At 37.0% G+C, this 25,822-nt stretch overlaps 13 non-coding genes across 13 annotated transcripts; all 13 read right to left on the reverse strand.

Moving 5' to 3' along the window:
- Window positions 1-2,020: 2,020 nt before the first annotated feature.
- On the reverse strand, window positions 2,021-2,092 carry TRNAP-AGG (transfer RNA proline (anticodon AGG)). The gene has a single exon. It is a non-coding gene; the product is annotated as a tRNA-Pro (tRNA).
- Window positions 2,093-2,998: 906 nt separating this feature from the next.
- Window positions 2,999-3,070, reverse strand: TRNAP-UGG (transfer RNA proline (anticodon UGG)). The gene has a single exon. It is a non-coding gene; the product is annotated as a tRNA-Pro (tRNA).
- A 2,468-nt stretch (window positions 3,071-5,538) lies between these two features.
- TRNAP-AGG (transfer RNA proline (anticodon AGG)) lies at window positions 5,539-5,610 on the reverse strand. The gene has a single exon. It is a non-coding gene; the product is annotated as a tRNA-Pro (tRNA).
- Window positions 5,611-6,516: 906 nt separating this feature from the next.
- Window positions 6,517-6,588, reverse strand: TRNAP-UGG (transfer RNA proline (anticodon UGG)). The gene has a single exon. It is a non-coding gene; the product is annotated as a tRNA-Pro (tRNA).
- A 3,449-nt stretch (window positions 6,589-10,037) lies between these two features.
- TRNAP-UGG (transfer RNA proline (anticodon UGG)) lies at window positions 10,038-10,109 on the reverse strand. Its single transcript has one exon. It is a non-coding gene; the product is annotated as a tRNA-Pro (tRNA).
- Window positions 10,110-12,580: 2,471 nt separating this feature from the next.
- Window positions 12,581-12,652, reverse strand: TRNAP-AGG (transfer RNA proline (anticodon AGG)). The gene has a single exon. It is a non-coding gene; the product is annotated as a tRNA-Pro (tRNA).
- Window positions 12,653-13,557: 905 nt separating this feature from the next.
- On the reverse strand, window positions 13,558-13,629 carry TRNAP-UGG (transfer RNA proline (anticodon UGG)). The gene has a single exon. It is a non-coding gene; the product is annotated as a tRNA-Pro (tRNA).
- Window positions 13,630-16,100: 2,471 nt separating this feature from the next.
- Window positions 16,101-16,172, reverse strand: TRNAP-AGG (transfer RNA proline (anticodon AGG)). Its single transcript has one exon. It is a non-coding gene; the product is annotated as a tRNA-Pro (tRNA).
- Window positions 16,173-17,078: 906 nt separating this feature from the next.
- Window positions 17,079-17,150, reverse strand: TRNAP-UGG (transfer RNA proline (anticodon UGG)). The gene has a single exon. It is a non-coding gene; the product is annotated as a tRNA-Pro (tRNA).
- A 2,470-nt stretch (window positions 17,151-19,620) lies between these two features.
- Window positions 19,621-19,692, reverse strand: TRNAP-AGG (transfer RNA proline (anticodon AGG)). Its single transcript has one exon. It is a non-coding gene; the product is annotated as a tRNA-Pro (tRNA).
- A 906-nt stretch (window positions 19,693-20,598) lies between these two features.
- TRNAP-UGG (transfer RNA proline (anticodon UGG)) lies at window positions 20,599-20,670 on the reverse strand. Its single transcript has one exon. It is a non-coding gene; the product is annotated as a tRNA-Pro (tRNA).
- Window positions 20,671-23,140: 2,470 nt separating this feature from the next.
- Window positions 23,141-23,212, reverse strand: TRNAP-AGG (transfer RNA proline (anticodon AGG)). The gene has a single exon. It is a non-coding gene; the product is annotated as a tRNA-Pro (tRNA).
- Window positions 23,213-24,118: 906 nt separating this feature from the next.
- TRNAP-UGG (transfer RNA proline (anticodon UGG)) lies at window positions 24,119-24,190 on the reverse strand. The gene has a single exon. It is a non-coding gene; the product is annotated as a tRNA-Pro (tRNA).
- Between the last annotated feature and the right edge of the window lie 1,632 nt (window positions 24,191-25,822).

A 25,822-nucleotide genomic window follows, 5' to 3' on the forward strand; every position in this document is an offset into this window, starting at 1 on the left:
TTTTTGCCTGAGGATGAAGCATAAGATCTTTAGCGTATGTCCGATAACACCAAATTACGTTGCTCCTCTCTGAGAGTACGAATTATTCAAAAGATTTTGCTCTCCCAAAGCATGAAGCCAAAATTATTATATTCTACTAAACTAAGTTTCTAGTAGCCTATGATTTATAATATACCGACTGCAAAAATACTTTTTAATTTAATATTAATATGAGCGTACATGAATATACACATTAATATTTTATACGCGCGTGTGCAAAATTAAAAGAATTTGCAAATTATGACAATTTTTACGAGAAGTATTGAAACAAAGGCAATAATTATGACATCGAAGAATTATGTAAATATTAAGAGTCGAATACGTAAGTGTACAAGTGTTGGTCTTCGGGGCTGTAAGCGGACAAGGTTGTTTTCGGCGACTTCTATGCTCCTACTCCTTCATGGCACTCGCTGTGTTTCTCGCAAAGGTTGCGTAAATTTTATGATGTATCAGGTGAAATGAGTAGCCACGAAAGTATGGATGAAATGAATAGATGGAGAATAATCAATAGATTGGAAGCAGCAAAATCACAGGGCATATGGCTACAGATCCCAATAAATTGCCAAAGTCGTATGCAGTTTGTGAAATCGATTTCGGGAATTTAGATCTATATCGAGAAGAATTTGAATAAGTAGACCAAGATCCACAACTACGAAAGAGGACCGTTGTTTGTCACTTTCAGCGCGGCGACACGGGACTCCTACAACTTTACAGCTCTTACGTTGGCTGTATGCGGCCAATGGAACCCGAGCTTCACCGTGTATAGTGTCCCGACGACTCCAGAAGTCAGAGCTGTCTGTCCAAAGACCCGCCGTTCGCGTTCACGATCTCTGCAGCGCACAATGAAGGGCGTTCAGCATGGTGTAACGATCACGCACCTTGGAACAACTTCCAGTGGAACACCATCTTTTTTACAGATGTGTCGAGATTCAGCCTGGATTCTCGACGTACCTGTGTCTGGAGAGTACTTAGAACACGGTACGATCTCTCCCTCTTGAAGGGAAATGATCATTACGGCGGTGGAGAAGTAATGGTTTGGGGAGACATTAAGTTGGACTACCGCGCATTCCTGCATGAGTTTGACAAAAGGATCTTACCTTCTACGAGGTATAAGACATCTTTGTGTCCTATGTTGAATTTTTCAGGTCAGCACTTCATATTCGAACTGGGCTCCTAGTTAATGTACAACAACGTCTGCCACATAGCGCTCAGCTGGTCGACGATTAGTTGGTGGTAAAGATATTCGGAATATCGAATGGCCATCTAGATCTTCTCAACATTACGCAGCATGTCTGGAATGCTGTTAGGAGGGCGGTTTCATCTCGGCATTCCCACCGATGACGATCTCGAAGTTCAAAAGTGCCTCGCAGCAGGAGTGGTTACTTCCTTTCCAATATGGAGTTACGCTGCCCTACCTATCCGATTGTCAGACAGGACTATACACATCTTAAAATCGTTTTCAGATATAAATAATAAGGTTGGTCTTGGACAGCTCTGCATTATGAACTTTACTGAAAATCATGCGCTTAAAAAATAACTTTGAAGCGGTACATCACTTTCTCGTTTATAAGTGTGTATTCGTACCTAATTTGATTAAAATCAAATTTCACTAGATTTTCAGAATAGTGCAAATTCTTTTAATCCAGCACAATATTTCAGGTATACATATAAGCATATACACAGATATATAAATATATATATCATTTTAAAATAATTGAAGAATAAATATAAAAATAAATTAATTCATAATTACATAAATAGTGCAAAATAGAATATACTTCTGTCATAAGGAAAAATCAAGAAATTATAGAAATGAAATGTGCGCACGCAAAATATTTAGTTAAATCAATACTAAATTTTGAAGTGAATTTTTTCGTTAACTTATAACGAGAAAAATGATTAAAAGTTTATGAAAATGACGAACAAAATTCAAATTAATCTTTGCAAATGCGAAATGTTCATAAATGAATCTTCCAAAACTGGGCTCGGCCGGGATTTGAACCCGGGACCTCTCGCACCCTAAGCGAGAATCATACCCCTAGACCACCGAACCACGATATCGAAGCTTGATTTGCCGATTTTCTCTCTGAAAATGTTCCTTAGAACACATATGATTATTGTTATTGATATTGTGATTATTATTATAGTCAATATTGCGTCATGCGCGGAAATATATAATAAAAATTACGGCATGTGCGTATTTTAACAACCGTCGCCGTTTAACAACCGCTACTACTACTTTAGCGTCGCCGTTTAACAACCGCTACTACTACTGCAGGAAACATAACGGCTTCCATTCAACATTCGAGTGCATTTGCACACAGCACATTCGCGCAGTGTAGCAACTTACCAAAACATAGAGTCTCTTATTTAACTTTCAGATTTAATGAATCTCTTATCATCGAGCTAATTTTAGCTGAAATTAGCGATTAAATAGCTATGCATTGCCATGGAGCGAAATAAAATTCTTTTCATTTGTTTTTCAAACGCATTCTTACATAGCCGGATATGAGTGTGTTGCTCTTTTGCAAAATATAAGATCTTTGACTTATATTTCAAAATTAATCAGCCTGCTTTCTGATTGAAAATTTCAGAGATTGAGAAGCAATAAACACGTCCTCTATAATATAAATCTTCGTTTCATTTTTTAAAAACATCCCTAAATCACGTAACTACCATTTTCATTCAGGCAAATATGCCTCGTTGTTAATTGCATTTCCGAACGACCTTTTATTAAATATAGAGTCGATGGCTTTCATTTTTTCTCCACGACTCCCTTTATAAAGCATGAATACTCTATTATCGCGTGCTCTAACACCTATCTTCATAGGTATACAAAGTAAAATACTCCCCGAAGGCATCCTTACACATCCCTCGTACTCTTTGAAGTGTATTTTATAATAACCAAATGAAAGCCAAAAAACTATTTCAGTCTCAGAGATAAAATTAAAAAAAGCATGGGCTCGACCGGGAATTGAACCCGGGACCTCTCGCACCCAAAGCGAAAATCATACCCCTAGACCATCGAGCCGTGCTAAGCTATTTTGAAATTATTGAACTGATTAAAGTTTGGCTGAAATGCCAGACACCGGCGAAGATGAATAATTTCCAAAGCACAGATCATTTCCTGAGCTTTCTTTCATAACAAAACTTTCAGATACAGTTAGTAGCATAGTAATTTGTTTTAGGATTATTGAATAAGCGCTCGTTAACTATTTACACAAGCAGATGATTATTGAACAAAAATTCCATATATCAATGCTATGATTTTTATCTCAAAGTAGAGTAATAATTAGTTTTCGCAATCGAGAAGTGGAACTTTCGATTTCAGCTAAATTTTAAAACAAATATTAAATGCAAACTACATCTCAAACCGCTATTCATATTTTTAATGCAAGAGATTCGAACAGGTGATACTGAATTCAGTAAGTCACAATGCTTTGTGTTTACAAATAAAGATCGGGAACATCGAGAGTACTTTTTTGCCTGAGGATGAAGCATAAGATCTTTAGCGTATGTCCGATAACACCAAATTACGTTGCTCCTCTCTGAGAGTACGAATTATTCAAAAGATTTTGCTCTCCCAAAGCATGAAGCCAAAATTATTATATTCTACTAAACTAAGTTTCTAGTAGCCTATGATTTATAATATACCGACTGCAAAAATACTTTTTAATTTAATATTAATATGAGCGTACATGAATATACACATTAATATTTTATACGCGCGTGTGCAAAATTAAAAGAATTTGCAAATTATGACAATTTTTACGAGAAGTATTGAAACAAAGGCAATAATTATGACATCGAAGAATTATGTAAATATTAAGAGTCGAATACGTAAGTGTACAAGTGTTGGTCTTCGGGGCTGTAAGCGGACAAGGTTGTTTTCGGCGACTTCTGTGCTCCTACTCCTTCATGGCACTCGCTGTGTTTCTCGCAAAGGTTGCGTAAATTTTATGATGTATCAGGTGAAATGAGTAGCCACGAAAGTATGGATGAAATGAATAGATGGAGAATAATCAATAGATTGGAAGCAGCAAAATCACAGGGCATATGGCTACAGATCCCAATAAATTGCCAAAGTCGTATGCAGTTTGTGGATTCGATTTCGGGAAACTAGATCTATATCGAGAAGAATTTGGATAAGTAGACCAAGGTCCACAACCACGAAAGAGGGCTGTTGTTTGTCACTTTCAGCGCGGCGACACGGGACTCCTACAACTTTACAGCTCTTACGTTGGCTGTATGCGGCCAATGGAACCCGAGCTTCACCGTGTATAGTGTCCCGACGACTCCAGAAGTCAGAGCTGTCTGTCCAAAGACCCGCCGTTCGCGTTCACGATCTCTGCAGCGCACAATGAAGGGCGTTCAGCATGGTGTAACGATCACGCACCTTGGAACAACTTCCAGTGGAACACCATCTTTTTTACAGATGTGTCGAGATTCAGCATGGATTCTCGACGTACCTGTGTCTGGAGAGTACTTAGAACACGGTACGATCTCTCCCTCTTGAAGGGAAATGATCATTACGGCGGTGGAGAAGTAATGGTTTGGGGAGACATTAAGTTGGACTACCGCGCATTCCTGCATGAGTTTGACAAAAGGATCTTACCTTCTACGAGGTATAAGACATCTTTGTGTCCTATGTTGAATTTTTCAGGTCAGCACTTCATATTCGAACTGGGCTCCTAGTTAATGTACAACAACGTCTGCCACATAGCGCTCAGCTGGTCGACGATTAGTTGGTGGTAAAGATATTCGGAATATCGAATGGCCATCTAGATCTTCTCAACATTACGCAGCATGTCTGGAATGCTGTTAGGAGGGCGGTTTCATCTCGGCATTCCCACCGATGACGATCTCGAAGTTCAAAAGTGCCTCGCAGCAGGAGTGGTTACTTCCTTTCCAATATGGAGTTACGCTGCCCTACCTATCCGATTGTCAGACAGGACTATACACATCTTAAAATCGTTTTCAGATATAAATAATAAGGTTGGTCTTGGACAGCTCTGCATTATGAACTTTACTGAAAATCATGCGCTTAAAAAATAACTTTGAAGAGGTACATCACTTTCTCGTTTATAAGTGTGTATTCGTACCTAATTTGATTAAAATCAAATTTCACTAGATTTTCAGAATAGTGCAAATTCTTTTAATCCAGCACAATATTTCAGGTATACATATAAGCATATACACAGATATATAAATATATATATCATTTTAAAATAATTGAAGAATTAATATAAAAATAAATTAATTCATTATTACATAAATAGTGCAAAATAGAATATACTTCTGTCATAAGGAAAAATCAAGAAATTATAGAAATGAAATGTGCGCACGCAAAATATATAGTTAAATCAATACTAAATTTTGAAGTGAATTTTTTCGTTAACTTATAACGAGAAAAATGATTAAAAGTTTATGAAAATGACGAACAAAATTCAAATTAATCTTTGCAAATGCGAAATGTTCATAAATGAATCTTCCAAAACTGGGCTCGGCCGGGATTTGAACCCGGGACCTCTCGCACCCTAAGCGAGAATCATACCCCTAGACCACCGAACCACGATATCAAAGCTTGATTTGCCGATTTTCTCTCTGAAAAAGTTCCTTAGAACACATATGATTATTGTTATTGATATTGTGATTATTATTATAGTCAATATTGCGTCATGCGCGGAAATATATAATAAAAATTACGGCATGTGCGTATTTTAACAACCGTCGCCGTTTAACAACCGCTACTACTACTTTAGCGTCGCCGTTTAACAACCGCTACTACTACTGCAGGAAACATAACGGCTTCCATTCAACATTCGAGTGCATTTGCACACAGCACATTCGCGCAGTGTAGCAACTTACCAAAACATAGAGTCTCTTATTTAACTTTCAGATTTAATGAATCTCTTATCATCGAGCTAATTTTAGCTGAAATTAGCGATTAAATAGCTATGCATTGCCATGGAGCGAAATAAAATTCTTTTCATTTGTTTTTCAAACGCATTCTTACATAGCCGGATATGAGTGTGTTGCTCTTTTGCAAAATATAAGATCTTTGACTTATATTTCAAAATTAATCAGCCTGCTTTCTGATTGAAAATTTCAGAGATTGAGAAGCAATAAACACGTCCTCTATAATATAAATCTTCGTTTCATTTTTTAAAAACATCCCTAATTCACGTAACTACCATTTTCATTCAGGCAAATATGCCTCGTTGTTAATTGCATATCCGAACGACCTTTTATTAAATATAGAGTCCATGGCTTTCATTTTTTCTCCACGACTCCCTTTATAAAGCATGAATACTCTATTATCGCGTGCTCTAAAACCTATCTTCATAGGTATACAAAGTAAAATACTCCCCGAAGGCATCCTTACACATCCCTCGTACTCTTTGAAGTGTATTTTATAATAACCAAATGAAAGCCAAAAAACTATTTCAGTCTCAGAGATAAAATTAAAAAAAGCATGGGCTCAACCGGGATTTGAACCCGGGACCTCTCGCACCCAAAGCGAGAATCATACCCCTAGACCATCGAGCCGTGCTAAGCTATTTTGAAATTATTGAACTGATTAAAGTTTGGCTGAAATGCCAGACAACGGCGAAGATGAATAATTTCCAAAGCACAGATCATTTCCTGAGCTTTCTTTCATAACAAAATTACTTTCAGATACAGTTAGTAGCATAGTAATTTGTTTTAGGATTATTGAATAAGCGCTTGTTAACTATTTACACAAGCAGATGATTATTGAACAAAAATTCCATATATCAATGCTATGATTTTTATCTCAAAGTAGAGTAATAATTAGTTTTCGCAATCGAGAAGTAGAACTTTCGATTTCAGCTAAATTTTAAAACAAATATTAAATGCAAACTACATCTCAAACCGCTATTCATATTTTTAATGCAAGAGATTCGAACAGATGATACTGAATTCAGTAAGTCACAATGCTTTGTGTTTACAAATAAAGATCGGGAACATCGAGAGTACTTTTTTGCCTGAGGATGAAGCATAAGATCTTTAGCGTATGTCCGATAACACCAAATTACGTTGCTCCTCTCTGAGAGTACGAATTATTCAAAAGATTTTGCTCTCCCAAAGCATGAAGCCAAAATTATTATATTCTACTAAACTAAGTTTCTAGTAGCCTATGATTTATAATATACCGACTGCAAAAATACTTTTTAATTTAATATTAATATGAGCGTACATGAATATACACATTAATATTTTATACGCGCGTGTGCAAAATTAAAAGAATTTGCAAATTATGACTATTTTTACGAGAAGTATTGAAACAAAGGCAATAATTATGACATCGAGGAATTATGTAAATATTAAGAGTCGAATACGTAAGTGTACAAGTCTTGGTCTTCGGGGCTGTAAGCGGACAAGGTTGTTTTCGGCGACTTGTGTGCTCCTACACCTTCATGGCACTCGCTGTGTTTCTCGCAAAGGTTGCGTAAATTTTATGATGTATCAGGTGAAATGAGTAGCCACGAAAGTATGGATGAAATGAATAGATGGAGAATAATCAATAGATTGGAAGCAGCAAAATCACAGGGCATATGGCTACAGATCCCAATAAATTGCCAAAGTCGTATGCAGTTTGTGAAATCGATTTCGGGAATTTAGATCTATATCGAGAAGAATTTGAATAAGTAGACCAAGATCCACAACTACGAAAGAGGACCGTTGTTTGTCACTTTCAGCGCGGCGACACGGGACTCCTACAACTTTACAGCTCTTACGTTGGCTGTATGCGGCCAATGGAACCCGAGCTTCACCGTGTATAGTGTCCCGACGACTCCAGAAGTCAGAGCTGTCTGTCCAAAGACCCGCCGTTCGCGTTCACGATCTCTGCAGCGCACAATGAAGGGCGTTCAGCATGGTGTAACGATCACGCACCTTGGAACAACTTCCAGTGGAACACCATCTTTTTTACAGATGTGTCGAGATTCAGCCTGGATTCTCGACGTACCTGTGTCTGGAGAGTACTTAGAACACGGTACGATCTCTCCCTCTTGAAGGGAAATGATCATTACGGCGGTGGAGAAGTAATGGTTTGGGGAGACATTAAGTTGGACTACCGCGCATTCCTGCATGAGTTTGACAAAAGGATCTTACCTTCTACGAGGTATAAGACATCTTTGTGTCCTATGTTGAATTTTTCAGGTCAGCACTTCATATTCGAGCTGGGCTCCTAGTTAATGTACAACAACGTCTGCCACATAGCGCTCAGCTGGTCGACGATTAGTTGGTGGTAAAGATATTCGGAATATCGAATGGCCATCTAGATCTTCTCAACATTACGCAGCATGTCTGGAATGCTGTTAGGAGGGCGGTTTCATCTCGCCGTTCCCACCGATGTCGATCTCGAAGTTCAAAAGTGCCTTGCAGCAGGAGTGGTTACTTCCTTTCCAATATGGAGTTACGCTGCCCTACCTATCCGATTGTCAGACAGGACTATACACATCTTAAAATCGTTTTCAGATATATATAATAAGGTTGGTCTTGGACAGCTCTGCATTATGAACTTTACTGAAAATCATGCGCTTAAAAAATAACTTTGAAGCGGTACATCACTTTCTCGTTTATAAGTGTGTATTCGTACCTAATTTGATTAAAATCAAATTTCACTAGATTTTCAGAATAGTGCAAATTCTTTTAATCCAGCACAATATTTCAGGTATACATATAAGCATATACACAGATATATAAATATATATATCATTTTAAAATAATTGAAGAATTAATATAAAAATAAATTAATTCATTATTACATAAATAGTGCAAAATAGAATATACTTCTGTCATAAGGAAAAATCAAGAAATTATAGAAATGAAATGTGCGCACGCAAAATATTTAGTTAAATCAATACTAAATTTTGAAGTGAATTTTTTCGTTAACTTATAACGAGAAAAATGATTAAAAGTTTATGAAAATGACGAACAAAATTCAAATTAATCTTTGCAAATGCGAAATGTTCATAAATGAATCTTCCAAAACTGGGCTCGGCCGGGATTTGAACCCGGGACCTCTGGCACCCTAAGCGAGAATCATATCCCTAGACCACCGAACCACGATATCGAAGCTTGATTTGCGGATTTTCTCTCTGAAAAAGTTCCTTAGAACACATATGATTATTGTTATATATATTGTGATTATTATTATAGTCAATATTGCATCATGCGCGGAAATATATAATAAAAATTACGGCATGTGCGTATTTTAACAACCGTCGCCGTTTAACAACCGCTACTACTACTTTAGCGTCGCCGTTTAACAACCGCTACTACTACTGCAGGAAACATAACGGCTTCCATTCAACATTCGAGTGCATTTGCACACAGCACATTCGCGCAGTGTAGCAACTTACCAAAACATAGAGTCTCTTATTTAACTTTCAGATTTAATGAATCTCTTATCATCGAGCTAATTTTAGCTGAAATTAGCGATTAAATAGCTATGCATTGCCATGGAGCGAAATAAAATTCTTTTCATTTGTTTTTCAAACGCATTCTTACATAGCCGGATATGAGTGTGTTGCTCTTTTGCAAAATATAAGATCTTTGACTTATATTTCAAAATTAATCAGCCTGCTTTCTGATTGAAAATTTCAGAGATTGAGAAGCAATAAACACGTCCTCTATAATATAAATCTTCGTTTCATTTTTTAAAAACATCCCTAATTCACGTAACTACCATTTTCATTCAGGCAAATATGCCTCGTTGTTAATTGCATATCCGAACGACCTTTTATTAAATACAGAGTCCATGGCTTTCATTTTTTCTCCACGACTCCCTTTATAAAGCATGAATACTCTATTATCGCGTGCTCTAAAACCTATCTTCATAGGTATACAAAGTAAAATACTCCCCGAAGGCATCCTTACACATCCCTCGTACTCTTTGAAGTGTATTTTATAATAACCAAATGAAAGCCAAAAAACTATTTCAGTCTCAGAGATAAAATTAAAAAAAGCATGGGCTCAACCGGGAATTGAACCCGGGACCTCTCGCACCCAAAGCGAGAATCATACCCCTAGACCATCGAGCCGTGCTAAGCTATTTTGAAATTATTGAACTGATTAAAGTTTGGCTGAAATGCCAGACAACGGCGAAGATGAATAATTTCCAAAGCACAGATCATTTCCTGAGCTTTCTTTCATAACAAAATTACTTTCAGATACAGTTAGTAGTATAGTAATTTGTTTTAGGATTATTGAATAAGCGCTTGTTAACTATTTACACAAGCAGATGATTATTGAACAAAAATTCCATATATCAATGCTATGATTTTTATCTCAAAGTAGAGTAATAATTAGTTTTCGCAATCGAGAAGTAGAACTTTCGATTTCAGCTAAATTTTAAAACAAATATTAAATGCAAACTACATCTCAAACCGCTATTCATATTTTTAATGCAAGAGATTCGAACAGATGATACTGAATTCAGTAAGTCACAATGCTTTGTGTTTACAAATAAAGATCGGGAACATCGAGAGTACTTTTTTGCCTGAGGATGAAGCATAAGATCTTTAGCGTATGTCCGATAACACCAAATTACGTTGCTCCTCTCTGAGAGTACGAATTATTCAAAAGATTTTGCTCTCCCAAAGCATGAAGCCAAAATTATTATATTCTACTAAACTAAGTTTCTAGTAGCCTATGATTTATAATATACCGACTGCAAAAATACTTTTTAATTTAATATTAATATGAGCGTACATGAATATACACATTAATATTTTATACGCGCGTGTGCAAAATTAAAAGAATTTGCAAATTATGACTATTTTTACGAGAAGTATTGAAACAAAGGCAATAATTATGACATCGAGGAATTATGTAAATATTAAGAGTCGAATACGTAAGTGTACAAGTCTTGGTCTTCGGGGCTGTAAGCGGACAAGGTTGTTTTCGGCGACTTGTGTGCTCCTACACCTTCATGGCACTCGCTGTGTTTCTCGCAAAGGTTGCGTAAATTTTATGATGTATCAGGTGAAATGAGTAGCCACGAAAGTATGGATGAAATGAATAGATGGAGAATAATCAATAGATTGGAAGCAGCAAAATCACAGGGCATATGGCTACAGATCCCAATAAATTGCCAAAGTCGTATGCAGTTTGTGAAATCGATTTCGGGAATTTAGATCTATATCGAGAAGAATTTGAATAAGTAGACCAAGATCCACAACTACGAAAGAGGACCGTTGTTTGTCACTTTCAGCGCGGCGACACGGGACTCCTACAACTTTACAGCTCTTACGTTGGCTGTATGCGGCCAATGGAACCCGAGCTTCACCGTGTATAGTGTCCCGACGACTCCAGAAGTCAGAGCTGTCTGTCCAAAGACCCGCCGTTCGCGTTCACGATCTCTGCAGCGCACAATGAAGGGCGTTCAGCATGGTGTAACGATCACGCACCTTGGAACAACTTCCAGTGGAACACCATCTTTTTTACAGATGTGTCGAGATTCAGCCTGGATTCTCGACGTACCTGTGTCTGGAGAGTACTTAGAACACGGTACGATCTCTCCCTCTTGAAGGGAAATGATCATTACGGCGGTGGAGAAGTAATGGTTTGGGGAGACATTAAGTTGGACTACCGCGCATTCCTGCATGAGTTTGACAAAAGGATCTTACCTTCTACGAGGTATAAGACATCTTTGTGTCCTATGTTGAATTTTTCAGGTCAGCACTTCATATTCGAACTGGGCTCCTAGTTAATGTACAACAACGTCTGCCACATAGCGCTCAGCTGGTCGACGATTAGTTGGTGGTAAAGATATTCGGAATATCGAATGGCCATCTAGATCTTCTCAACATTACGCAGCATGTCTGGAATGCTGTTAGGAGGGCGGTTTCATCTCGGCATTCCCACCGATGACGATCTCGAAGTTCAAAAGTGCCTCGCAGCAGGAGTGGTTACTTCCTTTCCAATATGGAGTTACGCTGCCCTACCTATCCGATTGTCAGACAGGACTATACACATCTTAAAATCGTTTTCAGATATAAATAATAAGGTTGGTCTTGGACAGCTCTGCATTATGAACTTTACTGAAAATCATGCGCTTAAAAAATAACTTTGAAGCGGTACATCACTTTCTCGTTTATAAGTGTGTATTCGTACCTAATTTGATTAAAATCAAATTTCACTAGATTTTCAGAATAGTGCAAATTCTTTTAATCCAGCACAATATTTCAGGTATACATATAAGCATATACACAGATATATAAATATATATATCATTTTAAAATAATTGAAGAATTAATATAAAAATAAATTAATTCATTATTACATAAATAGTGCAAAATAGAATATACTTCTGTCATAAGGAAAAATCAAGAAATTATAGAAATGAAATGTGCGCACGCAAAATATTTAGTTAAATCAATACTAAATTTTGAAGTGAATTTTTTCGTTAACTTATAACGAGAAAAATGATTAAAAGTTTATGAAAATGACGAACAAAATTCAAATTAATCTTTGCAAATGCGAAATGTTCATAAATGAATCTTCCAAAACTGGGCTCGGCCGGGATTTGAACCCGGGACCTCTCGCACCCTAAGCGAGAATCATATCCCTAGACCACCGAACCACGATATCGAAGCTTGATTTGCGGATTTTCTCTCTGAAAAAGTTCCTTAGAACACATATGATTATTGTTATTGATATTGTGATTATTATTATAGTCAATATTGCATCATGCGCGGAAATATATAATAAAAATTACGGCATGTGCGTATTTTAACAACCGTCGCCGTTTAACAACCGCTACTACTACTTTAGCGTCGCCGTTTAACAACCACTACTACTACTGCAGGAAACATAACGGCTTCCATTCAACATTCGAGTGCATTTGCACACAGCACATTCGCGCAGTGTAGCAACTTACCAAAACATAGAGTCTCTTATTTAACTTTCAGATTTAATGAATCTCTTATCATCGAGCTAATTTTAGCTGAAATTAGCGAATAAATAGCTATGCATTGCCATGGAGCGAAATAAAATTCTTTTCATTTGTTTTTCAAACGCATTCTTACATAGCCGGATATGAGTGTGTTGCTCTTTTGCAAAATATAAGATCTTTGACTTATATTTCAAAATTAATCAGCCTGCTTTCTGATTGAAAATTTCAGAGATTGAGAAGCAATAAACACGTCCTCTATAATATAAATCTTCGTTTCATTTTTTAAAAACATCCCTAATTCACGTAACTACCATTTTCATTCAGGCAAATATGCCTCGTTGTTAATTGCATATCCGAACCACCTTTTATTAAATATAGAGTCCATGGCTTTCATTTTTTCTCCACGACTCCCTTTATAAAGCATGAATACTCTATTATCGCGTGCTCTAAAACCTATCTTCATAGGTATACAAAGTAAAATACTCCCCGAAGGCATCCTTACACTTCCCTCGTACTCTTTGAAGTGTATTTTATAATAACAAATGAAAGCCAAAAAACTATTTCAGTCTTAGAGATAAAATTAAAAAAAGCATGGGCTCAACCGGGAATTGAACCCGGGACCTCTCGCACCCAAAGCGAGAATCATACCCCTAGACCATCGAGCCGTGCTAAGCTATTTTGAAATTATTGAACTGATTAAAGTTTGGCTGAAATGCCAGACAACGGCGAAGATGAATAATTTCCAAAGCACAGATCATTTCCTGAGCTTTCTTTCATAACAAAATTACTTTCAGATACAGTTAGTAGCATAGTAATTTGTTTTAGGATTATTGAATAAGCGCTTGTTAACTATTTACACAAGCAGATGATTATTGAACAAAAATTCCATATATCAATGCTATGATTTTTATCTCAAAGTAGAGTAATAATTAGTTTTCGCAATCGAGAAGTAGAACTTTCGATTTCAGCTAAATTTTAAAACAAATATTAAATGCAAACTACATCTCAAACCGCTATTCATATTTTTAATGCAAGAGATTCGAACAGATGATACTGAATTCAGTAAGTCACAATGCTTTGTGTTTACAAATAAAGATCGGGAACATCGAGAGTACTTTTTTGCCTGAGGATGAAGCATAAGATCTTTAGCGTATGTCCGATAACACCAAATTACGTTGCTCCTCTCTGAGAGTACGAATTATTCAAAAGATTTTGCTCTCCCAAAGCATGAAGCCAAAATTATTATATTCTACTAAACTAAGTTTCTAGTAGCCTATGATTTATAATATACCGACTGCAAAAATACTTTTTAATTTAATATTAATATGAGCGTACATGAATATACACATTAATATTTTATACGCGCGTGTGCAAAATTAAAAGAATTTGCAAATTATGACTATTTTTACGAGAAGTATTGAAACAAAGGCAATAATTATGACATCGAGGAATTATGTAAATATTAAGAGTCGAATACGTAAGTGTACAAGTCTTGGTCTTCGGGGCTGTAAGCGGACAAGGTTGTTTTCGGCGACTTGTGTGCTCCTACACCTTCATGGCACTCGCTGTGTTTCTCGCAAAGGTTGCGTAAATTTTATGATGTATCAGGTGAAATGAGTAGCCACGAAAGTATGGATGAAATGAATAGATGGAGAATAATCAATAGATTGGAAGCAGCAAAATCACAGGGCATATGGCTACAGATCCCAATAAATTGCCAAAGTCGTATGCAGTTTGTGAAATCGATTTCGGGAATTTAGATCTATATCGAGAAGAATTTGAATAAGTAGACCAAGATCCACAACTACGAAAGAGGACCGTTGTTTGTCACTTTCAGCGCGGCGACACGGGACTCCTACAACTTTACAGCTCTTACGTTGGCTGTATGCGGCCAATGGAACCCGAGCTTCACCGTGTATAGTGTCCCGACGACTCCAGAAGTCAGAGCTGTCTGTCCAAAGACCCGCCGTTCGCGTTCACGATCTCTGCAGCGCACAATGAAGGGCGTTCAGCATGGTGTAACGATCACGCACCTTGGAACAACTTCCAGTGGAACACCATCTTTTTTACAGATGTGTCGAGATTCAGCCTGGATTCTCGACGTACCTGTGTCTGGAGAGTACTTAGAACACGGTACGATCTCTCCCTCTTGAAGGGAAATGATCATTACGGCGGTGGAGAAGTAATGGTTTGGGGAGACATTAAGTTGGACTACCGCGCATTCCTGCATGAGTTTGACAAAAGGATCTTACCTTCTACGAGGTATAAGACATCTTTGTGTCCTATGTTGAATTTTTCAGGTCAGCACTTCATATTCGAACTGGGCTCCTAGTTAATGTACAACAACGTCTGCCACATAGCGCTCAGCTGGTCGACGATTAGTTGGTGGTAAAGATATTCGGAATATCGAATGGCCATCTAGATCTTCTCAACATTACGCAGCATGTCTGGAATGCTGTTAGGAGGGCGGTTTCATCTCGGCATTCCCACCGATGACGATCTCGAAGTTCAAAAGTGCCTCGCAGCAGGAGTGGTTACTTCCTTTCCAATATGGAGTTACGCTGCCCTACCTATCCGATTGTCAGACAGGACTATACACATCTTAAAATCGTTTTCAGATATAAATAATAAGGTTGGTCTTGGACAGCTCTGCATTATGAACTTTACTGAAAATCATGCGCTTAAAAAATAACTTTGAAGCGGTACATCACTTTCTCGTTTATAAGTGTGTATTCGTACCTAATTTGATTAAAATCAAATTTCACTAGATTTTCAGAATAGTGCAAATTCTTTTAATCCAGCACAATATTTCAGGTATACATATAAGCATATACACAGATATATAAATATATATATCATTTTAAAATAATTGAAGAATTAATATAAAAATAAATTAATTCATTATTACATAAATAGTGCAAAATAGAATATACTTCTGTCATAAGGAAAAATCAAGAAATTATAGAAATGAAATGTGCGCACGCAAAATATTTAGTTAAATCAATACTAAATTTTGAAGTGAATTTTTTCGTTAACTTATAACGAGAAAAATGATTAAAAGTTTATGAAAATGACGAACAAAATTCAAATTAATCTTTGCAAATGCGAAATGTTCATAAATGAATCTTCCAAAACTGGGCTCGGCCGGGATTTGAACCCGGGACCTCTCGCACCCTAAGCGAGAATCATATCCCTAGACCACCGAACCACGATATCGAAGCTTGATTTGCGGATTTTCTCTCTGAAAAAGTTCCTTAGAACACATATGATTATTGTTATTGATATTGTGATTATTATTATAGTCAATATTGCATCATGCGCGGAAATATATAATAAAAATTACGGCATGTGCGTATTTTAACAACCGTCGCCGTTTAACAACCGCTACTACTACTTTAGCGTCGCCGTTTAACAACCGCTACTACTACTGCAGGAAACATAACGGCTTCCATTCAACATTCGAGTGCATTTGCACACAGCACATTCGCGCAGTGTAGCAACTTACCAAAACATAGAGTCTCTTATTTAACTTTCAGATTTAATGAATCTCTTATCATCGAGCTAATTTTAGCTGAAATTAGCGAATAAATAGCTATGCATTGCCATGGAGCGAAATAAAATTCTTTTCATTTGTTTTTCAAACGCATTCTTACATAGCCGGATATGAGTGTGTTGCTCTTTTGCAAAATATAAGATCTTTGACTTATATTTCAAAATTAATCAGCCTGCTTTCTGATTGAAAATTTCAGAGATTGAGAAGCAATAAACACGTCCTCTATAATATAAATCTTCGTTTCATTTTTTAAAAACATCCCTAATTCACGTAACTACCATTTTCATTCAGGCAAATATGCCTCGTTGTTAATTGCATATCCGAACGACCTTTTATTAAATATAGAGTCCATGGCTTTCCTTTTTTCTCCACGACTCCCTTTATAAAGCATGAATACTCTATTATCGCGTGCTCTAAAACCTATCTTCATAGGTATACAAAGTAAAATACTCCCCGAAGGCATCCTTACACATCCCTCGTACTCTTTGAAGTGTATTTTATAATAACCAAATGAAAGCCAAAAAACTACTTCAGTCTCAGAGATAAAATTAAAAAAAGCATGGGCTCGAACGGGATTTGAACCCGGGACCTCTCGCACCCAAAGCGAGAATCATACCCCTAGACCATCGAACCGTGTTAAGCTATTTTGAAATTATTGAACTGATTAAAGTTTGGCTGAAATGCCAGACAACGGCGAAGATGAATAATTTCCAAAGCACAGATCATTTCCGAGGTTTCTTTCATAACAAAATTACTTTCAGATACAGTTAGTAGCATAGTAATTTGTTTTAGAATTATTGAATAAGCGCTTGTTAACTATTTACACAAGCAGATGATTACTGAACAAAAATTCCATATATCAATGCTATGATTTTTATCTCAAAGTAGAGTAATAATTAGTTTTCGCAATCGAGAAGTAGAACTTTCGATTTCAGCTAAATTTTAAAACAAATATTAAATGCAAACTACATCTCAAACCGCTATTCATATTTTTAATGCAAGAGATTCGAACAGATGATACTGAATTCAGTAAGTCACAATGCTTTGTGTTTACAAATAAAGATCGGGAACATCGAGAGTACTTTTTTGCCTGAGGATGAAGCATAAGATCTTTAGCGTATGTCCGATAACACCAAATTACGTTGCTCCTCTCTGAGAGTACGAATTATTCAAAAGATTTTGCTCTCCCAAAGCATGAAGCCAAAATTATTATATTCTACTAAACTAAGTTTCTAGTAGCCTATGATTTATAATATACCGACTGCAAAAATACATTTTAATTTAATATTAATATGAGCGTACATGAATATACACATTAATATTTTATACGCGCGTGTGCAAAATTAAAAGAATTTGCAAATTATGACTATTTTTACGAGAAGTATTGAAACAAAGGCAATAATTATGACATCGAAGAATTATGTAAATATTAAGAGTCGAATACGTAAGTGTACAAGTGTTGGTCTTCGGGGCTGTAAGCGGACAAGGTTGTTTTCGGCGACTTGTGTGCTCCTACACCTTCATGGCACTCGCTGTGTTTCTCGCAAAGGTTGCGTAAATTTTATGATGTATCAGGTGAAATGAGTAGCCACGAAAGTATGGATGAAATGAATAGATGGAGAATAATCAATAGATTGGAAGCAGCAAAATCACAGGGCATATGGCTACAGATCCCAATAAATTGCCAAAGTCGTATGCAGTTTGTGAAATCGATTTCGGGAATTTAGATCTATATCGAGAAGAATTTGAATAAGTAGACCAAGATCCACAACTACGAAAGAGGACCGTTGTTTGTCACTTTCAGCGCGGCGACACGGGACTCCTACAACTTTACAGCTCTTACGTTGGCTGTATGCGGCCAATGGAACCCGAGCTTCACCGTGTACAGTGTCCCGACGACTCCAGAAGTCAGAGCTGTCTGTCCAAAGACCCGCCGTTCGCGTTCACGATCTCTGCAGCGCACAATGAAGGGCGTTCAGCATGGTGTAACGATCACGCACCTTGGAACAACTTCCAGTGGAACACCATCTTTTTTACAGATGTGTCGAGATTCAGCCTGGATTCTCGACGTACCTGTGTCTGGAGAGTACTTAGAACACGGTACGATCTCTCCCTCTTGAAGGGAAATGATCATTACGGCGGTGGAGAAGTAATGGTTTGGGGAGACATTAAGTTGGACTACCGCGCATTCCTGCATGAGTTTGACAAAAGGATCTTACCTTCTACGAGGTATAAGACATCTTTGAGTCCTATGTTGAATTTTTCAGGTCAGCACTTCATATTCGAACTGGGCTCCTAGTTAATGTACAACAACGTCTGCCATATAGCGCTCAGCTGGTCGACGATTAGTTGGTGGTAAAGATATTCGGAATATCGAATGGCCATCTAGATCTTCTCAACATTACGCAGCATGTCTGGAATGCTGTTAGGAGAGCGGTTTCATCTCGGCATTCCCACCGATGACGATCTCGAAGTTCAAAAGTGCCTCGCAGCAGGAGTGGTTACTTCCTTTCCAATATGGAGTTACGCTGCCCTACCTATCCGATTGTCAGACAGGACTATACACATCTTAAAATCGTTTTCAGATATATATAATAAGGTTGGTCTTGGACAGCTCTGCATTATGAACTTTACTGAAAATCATGCGCTTAAAAAATAACTTTGAAGCGGTACATCACTTTCTCGTTTATAAGTGTGTATTCGTACCTAATTTGATTAAAATCAAATTTCACTAGATTTTCAGAATAGTGCAAATTCTTTTAATCCAGCACAATATTTCAGGTATACATATAAGCATATACACAGATATATAAATATATATATCATTTTAAAATAATTGAAGAATTAATATAAAAATAAATTAATTCATTATTACATAAATAGTGCAAAATAGAATATACTTCTGTCATAAGGAAAAATCAAGAAATTATAGGAATGAAATGTGCGCACTCAAAATATTTAGTTAAATCAATACTAAATTTTGAAGTGAATTTTTTCGTTAACTTATAACGAGAAAAATGATTAAAAGTTTATGAAAATGACGAACAAAATTCAAATTAATCTTTGCAAATGCGAAATGTTCATAAATGAATCTTCCAAAACTGGGCTCGGCCGGGATTTGAACCCGGGACCTCTCGCACCCTAAGCGAGAATCATACCCCTAGACCACCGAACCACGATATCGAAGCTTGATTTGCCGATTTTCTCTCTGAAAAAGTTCCTTAGAACACATATGATTATTGTTATTGATATTGTGATTATTATTATAGTCAATATTGCATCATGCGCGGAAATATAAAATAAAAATTACGGCATGTGCGTATTTTAACAACCGTCGCCGTTTAACAACCGCTACTACTACTTTAGCGTCGCCGTTTAACAACCGCTACTACTACTGCAGGAAACATAACGGCTTCCATTCAACATTCGAGTGCATTTGCACACAGCACATTCGCGCAGTGTAGCAACTTACCAAAACATAGAGTCTCTTATTTAACTTTCAGATTTAATGAATCTCTTATCATCGAGCTAATTTTAGCTGAAATTAGCGATTAAATAGCTATGCATTGCCATGGAGCGAAATAAAATTCTTTTCATTTGTTTTTCAAACGCATTCTTACATAGCCGGATATGAGTGTGTTGCTCTTTTGCAAAATATAAGATCTTTGACTTATATTTCAAAATTAATCAGCCTGCTTTCTGATTGAAAATTTCAGAGATTGAGAAGCAATAAACACGTCCTCTATAATATAAATCTTCGTTTCATTTTTTAAAAACATCCCTAATTCACGTAACTACCATTTTCATTCAGGCAAATATGCCTCGTTGTTAATTGCATATCCGAACGACCTTTTATTAAATATAGAGTCCATGGCTTTCCTTTTTTCTCCACGACTCCCTTTATAAAGCATGAATACTCTATTATCGCGTGCATTAAAACCTATCTTCATAGGTATACAAAGTAAAATACTCCCCGAAGGCATCCTTACACATCCCTCGTACTCTTTGAAGTGTATTTTATAATAACCAAATGAAAGCCAAAAAACTACTTCAGTCTCAGAGATAAAATTAAAAAAAGCATGGGCTCGAACGGGATTTGAACCCGGGACCTCTCGCACCCAAAGCGAGAATCATACCCCTAGACCATCGAACCGTGCTAAGCTATTTTGAAATTATTGAACTGATTAAAGTTTGGCTGAAATGCCAGACAACGGCGAAGATGAATAATTTCCAAAGCACAGATCATTTCCGAGGTTTCTTTCATAACAAAATTACTTTCAGATACAGTTAGTAGCATAGTAATTTGTTTTAGAATTATTGAATAAGCGCTTGTTAACTATTTACACAAGCAGATGATTATTGAACAAAAATTCCATATATCAATGCTATGATTTTTATCTCAAAGTAGAGTAATAATTAGTTTTCGCAATCGAGAAGTAGAACTTTCGATTTCAGCTAAATTTTAAAACAAATATTAAATGCAAACTACATCTCAAACCGCTATTCATATTTTTAATGCAAGAGATTCGAACAGATGATACTGAATTCAGTAAGTCACAATGCTTTGTGTTTACAAATAAAGATCGGGAACATCGAGAGTACTTTTTTGCCTGAGGATGAAGCATAAGATCTTTAGCGTATGTCCGATAACACCAAATTACGTTGCTCCTCTCTGAGAGTACGAATTATTCAAAAGATTTTGCTCTCCCAAAGCATGAAGCCAAAATTATTATATTCTACTAAACTAAGTTTCTAGTAGCCTATGATTTATAATATACCGACTGCAAAAATACTGTTTAATTTAATATTAATATGAGCGTACATGAATATACACATTAATATTTTATACGCGCGTGTGCAAAATTAAAAGAATTTGCAAATTATGACTATTTTTACGAGAAGTATTGAAACAAAGGCAATAATTATGACATCGAGGAATTATGTAAATATTAAGAGTCGAATACGTAAGTATACAAGTCTTGGTCTTCGGGGCTGTAAGCGGACAAGGTTGTTTTCGGCGACTTGTGTGCTCCTACACCTTCATCGCACTCGCTGTGTTTCTCGCAAAGGTTGCGTAAATTTTATGATGTATCAGGTGAAATGAGTAGCCACGAAAGTATGGATGAAATGAATAGATGGAGAATAATCAATAGATTGGAAGCAGCAAAATCACAGGGCATATGGCTACAGATCCCAATAAATTGCCAAAGTCGTATGCAGTTTGTGAAATCGATTTCGGGAATTTAGATCTATATCGAGAAGAATTTGAATAAGTAGACCAAGATCCACAACTACGAAAGAGGACCGTTGTTTGTCACTTTCAGCGCGGCGACACGGGACTCCTACAACTTTACAGCTCTTACGTTGGCTGTATGCGGCCAATGGAACCCGAGCTTCACCGTGTATAGTGTCCCGACGACTCCAGAAGTCAGAGCTGTCTGTCCAAAGACCCGCCGTTCGCGTTCACGATCTCTGCAGCGCACAATGAAGGGCGTTCAGCATGGTGTAACGATCACGCACCTTGGAACAACTTCCAGTGGAACACCATCTTTTTTACAGATGTGTCGAGATTCAGCCTGGATTCTCGACGTACCTGTGTCTGGAGAGTACTTAGAACACGGTACGATCTCTCCCTCTTGAAGGGAAATGATCATTACGGCGGTGGAGAAGTAATGGTTTGGGGAGACATTAAGTTGGACTACCGCGCATTCCTGCATGAGTTTGACAAAAGGATCTTACCTTCTACGAGGTATAAGACATCTTTGAGTCCTATGTTGAATTTTTCAGGTCAGCACTTCATATTCGAACTGGGCTCCTAGTTAATGTACAACAACGTCTGCCACATAGCGCTCAGCTGGTCGACGATTAGTTGGTGGTAAAGATATTCGGAATATCGAATGGCCATCTAGATCTTCTCAACATTACGCAGCATGTCTGGAATGCTGTTAGGAGAGCGGTTTCATCTCGGCATTCCCACCGATGACGATCTCGAAGTTCAAAAGTGCCTCGCAGCAGGAGTGGTTACTTCCTTTCCAATATGGAGTTACGCTGCCCTACCTATCCGATTGTCAGACAGGACTATACACATCTTAAAATCGTTTTCAGATATAAATAATAAGGTTGGTCTTGGACAGCTCTGCATTATGAACTTTACTGAAAATCATGCGCTTAAAAAATAACTTTGAAGCGGTACATCACTTTCTCGTTTATAAGTGTGTATTCGTACCTAATTTGATTAAAATCAAATTTCACTAGATTTTCAGAATATTGCAAATTCTTTTAATCCAGCACAATATTTCAGGTATACATATAAGCATATACACAGATATATAAATATATATATGATTTTAAAATAATTGAAGAATTAATATAAAAATAAATTAATTCATTATTACATAAATAGTGCAAAATAGAATATACTTCTGTCATAAGGAAAAATCAAGAAATTATAGAAATGAAATGTGCGCACGCAAAATATTTAGTTAAATCAATACTAAATTTTGAAGTGAATTTTTTCGTTAACTTATAACGAGAAAAATGATTAAAAGTTTATGAAAATGACGAACAAAATTCAAATTAATCTTTGCAAATGCGAAATGTTCATAAATGAATCTTCCAAAGCTGGGCTCGGCCGGGGTTTGAACCCGGGACCTCTCGCACCCTAAGCGAGAATCACACCCCTAGACCACCGAACCACGATATCGAAGCTTGATTTTCCGATTTTCTCTCTGAAAATGTTCCTTAGAACACATATGATTATTGTTATTGATATTGTGATTATTATTATAGTCAATATTGCGTCATGCGCGGAAATATATAATAAAAATTACGGCATGTGCGTATTTTAACAACCGTCGCCGTTTAACAACCGCTACTACTACTTTAGCGTCGCCGTTTAACAACCGCTACTACTACTGCAGGAAACATAACGGCTTCCATTCAACATTCGAGTGCATTTGCACACAGCACATTCGCGCAGTGTAGCAACTTACCAAAACATAGAGTCTCTTATTTAACTTTCAGATTTAATGAATCTCTTATCATCGAGCTAATTTTAGCTGAAATTAGCGATTAAATAGCTATGCATTGCAATGGAGCGAAATAAAATTCTTTTCATTTGTTTTTCAAACGCATTCTTACATAGCCGGATATGAGTGTGTTGCTCTTTTGCAAAATATAAGATCTTTGACTTATATTTCAAAATTAATCAGCCTGCTTTCTGATTGAAAATTTCAGAGATTGAGAAGCAATAAACACGTCCTCTATAATATAAATCTTCGTTTCATTTTTTAAAAACATCCCTAAATCACGTAACTACCATTTTCATTCAGGCAAATATGCCTCGTTGTTAATTGCATTTCCGAACGACCTTTTATTAAATATAGAGTCGATGGCTTTCATTTTTTCTCCACGACTCCCTTTATAAAGCATGAATACTCTATTATCGCGTGCTCTAACACCTATCTTCATAGGTATACAAAGTAAAATACTCCCCGAAGGCATCCTTACACATCCCTCGTACTCTTTGAAGTGTATTTTATAATAACCAAATGAAAGCCAAAAAACTATTTCAGTCTCAGAGATAAAATTAAAAAAAGCATGGGCTCGACCGGGAATTGAACCCGGGACCTCTCGCACCCAAAGCGAAAATCATACCCCTAGACCATCGAGCCGTGCTAAGCTATTTTAAAATTATTGAACTGATTAAAGTTTGGCTGAAATGCCAGACACCGGCGAAGATGAATAATTTCCAAAGCACAGATCATTTCCTGAGCTTTCTTTCATAACAAAACTTTCAGATACAGTTAGTAGCATAGTAATTTGTTTTAGGATTATTGAATAAGCGCTCGTTAACTATTTACACAAGCAGATGATTATTGAACAAAAATTCCATATATCAATGCTATGATTTTTATCTCAAAGTAGAGTAATAATTAGTTTTCGCAATCGAGAAGTGGAACTTTCGATTTCAGCTAAATTTTAAAACAAATATTAAATGCAAACTACATCTCAAACCGCTATTCATATTTTTAATGCAAGAGATTCGAACAGGTGATACTGAATTCAGTAAGTCACAATGCTTTGTGTTTACAAATAAAGATCGGGAACATCGAGAGTACTTTTTTGCCTGAGGATGAAGCATAAGATCTTTAGCGTATGTCCGATAACACCAAATTACGTTGCTCCTCTCTGAGAGTACGAATTATTCAAAAGATTTTGCTCTCCCAAAGCATGAAGCCAAAATTATTATATTCTACTAAACTAAGTTTCTAGTAGCCTATGATTTATAATATACCGACTGCAAAAATACTTTTTAATTTAATATTAATATGAGCGTACATGAATATACACATTAATATTTTATACGCGCGTGTGCAAAATTAAAAGAATTTGCAAATTATGACTACTTTTACGAGAAGTATTGAAACAAAGGCAATAATTATGACATCGAAGAATTATGTAAATATTAAGAGTCGAATACGTAAGTGTACAAGTGTTGGTCTTCGGGGCTGTAAGCGGACAAGGTTGTTTTCGGCGACTTGTGTGCTCCTACACCTTCATGGCACTCGCTGTGTTTCTCGCAAAGGTTGCGTAAATTTTATGATGTATCAGGTGAAATGAGTAGCCACGAAAGTATGGATGAAATGAATAGATGGAGAATAATCAATAGATTGGAAGCAGCAAAATCACAGGGCATATGGCTACAGATCCCAATAAATTGCCAAAGTCGTATGCAGTTTGTGAAATCGATTTCGGGAATTTAGATCTATATCGAGAAGAATTTGAATAAGTAGACCAAGATCCACAACTACGAAAGAGGACCGTTGTTTGTCACTTTCAGCGCGGCGACACGGGACTCCTACAACTTTACAGCTCTTACGTTGGCTGTATGCGGCCAATGGAACCCGAGCTTCACCGTGTATAGTGTCCCGACGACTCCAGAAGTCAGAGCTGTCTGTCCAAAGACCCGCCGTTCGCGTTCACGATCTCTGCAGCGCACAATGAAGGGCGTTCAGCATGGTGTAACGATCACGCACCTTGGAACAACTTCCAGTGGAACACCATCTTTTTTACAGATGTGTCGAGATTCAGCCTGGATTCTCGACGTACCTGTGTCTGGAGAGTACTTAGAACACGGTACGATCTCTCCCTCTTGAAGGGAAATGATCATTACGGCGGTGGAGAAGTAATGGTTTGGGGAGACATTAAGTTGGACTACCGCGCATTCCTGCATGAGTTTGACAAAAGGATCTTACCTTCTACGAGGTATAAGACATCTTTGTGTCCTATGTTGAATTTTTCAG

Source organism: Stegodyphus dumicola, chromosome 2, assembly GCF_044657685.1.
Source record: "Stegodyphus dumicola isolate Sdum_Otavi_A_Nest chromosome 2, ASM4465768v1".
Taxonomy (NCBI): Eukaryota; Metazoa; Arthropoda; class Arachnida; order Araneae; family Eresidae; genus Stegodyphus; species Stegodyphus dumicola.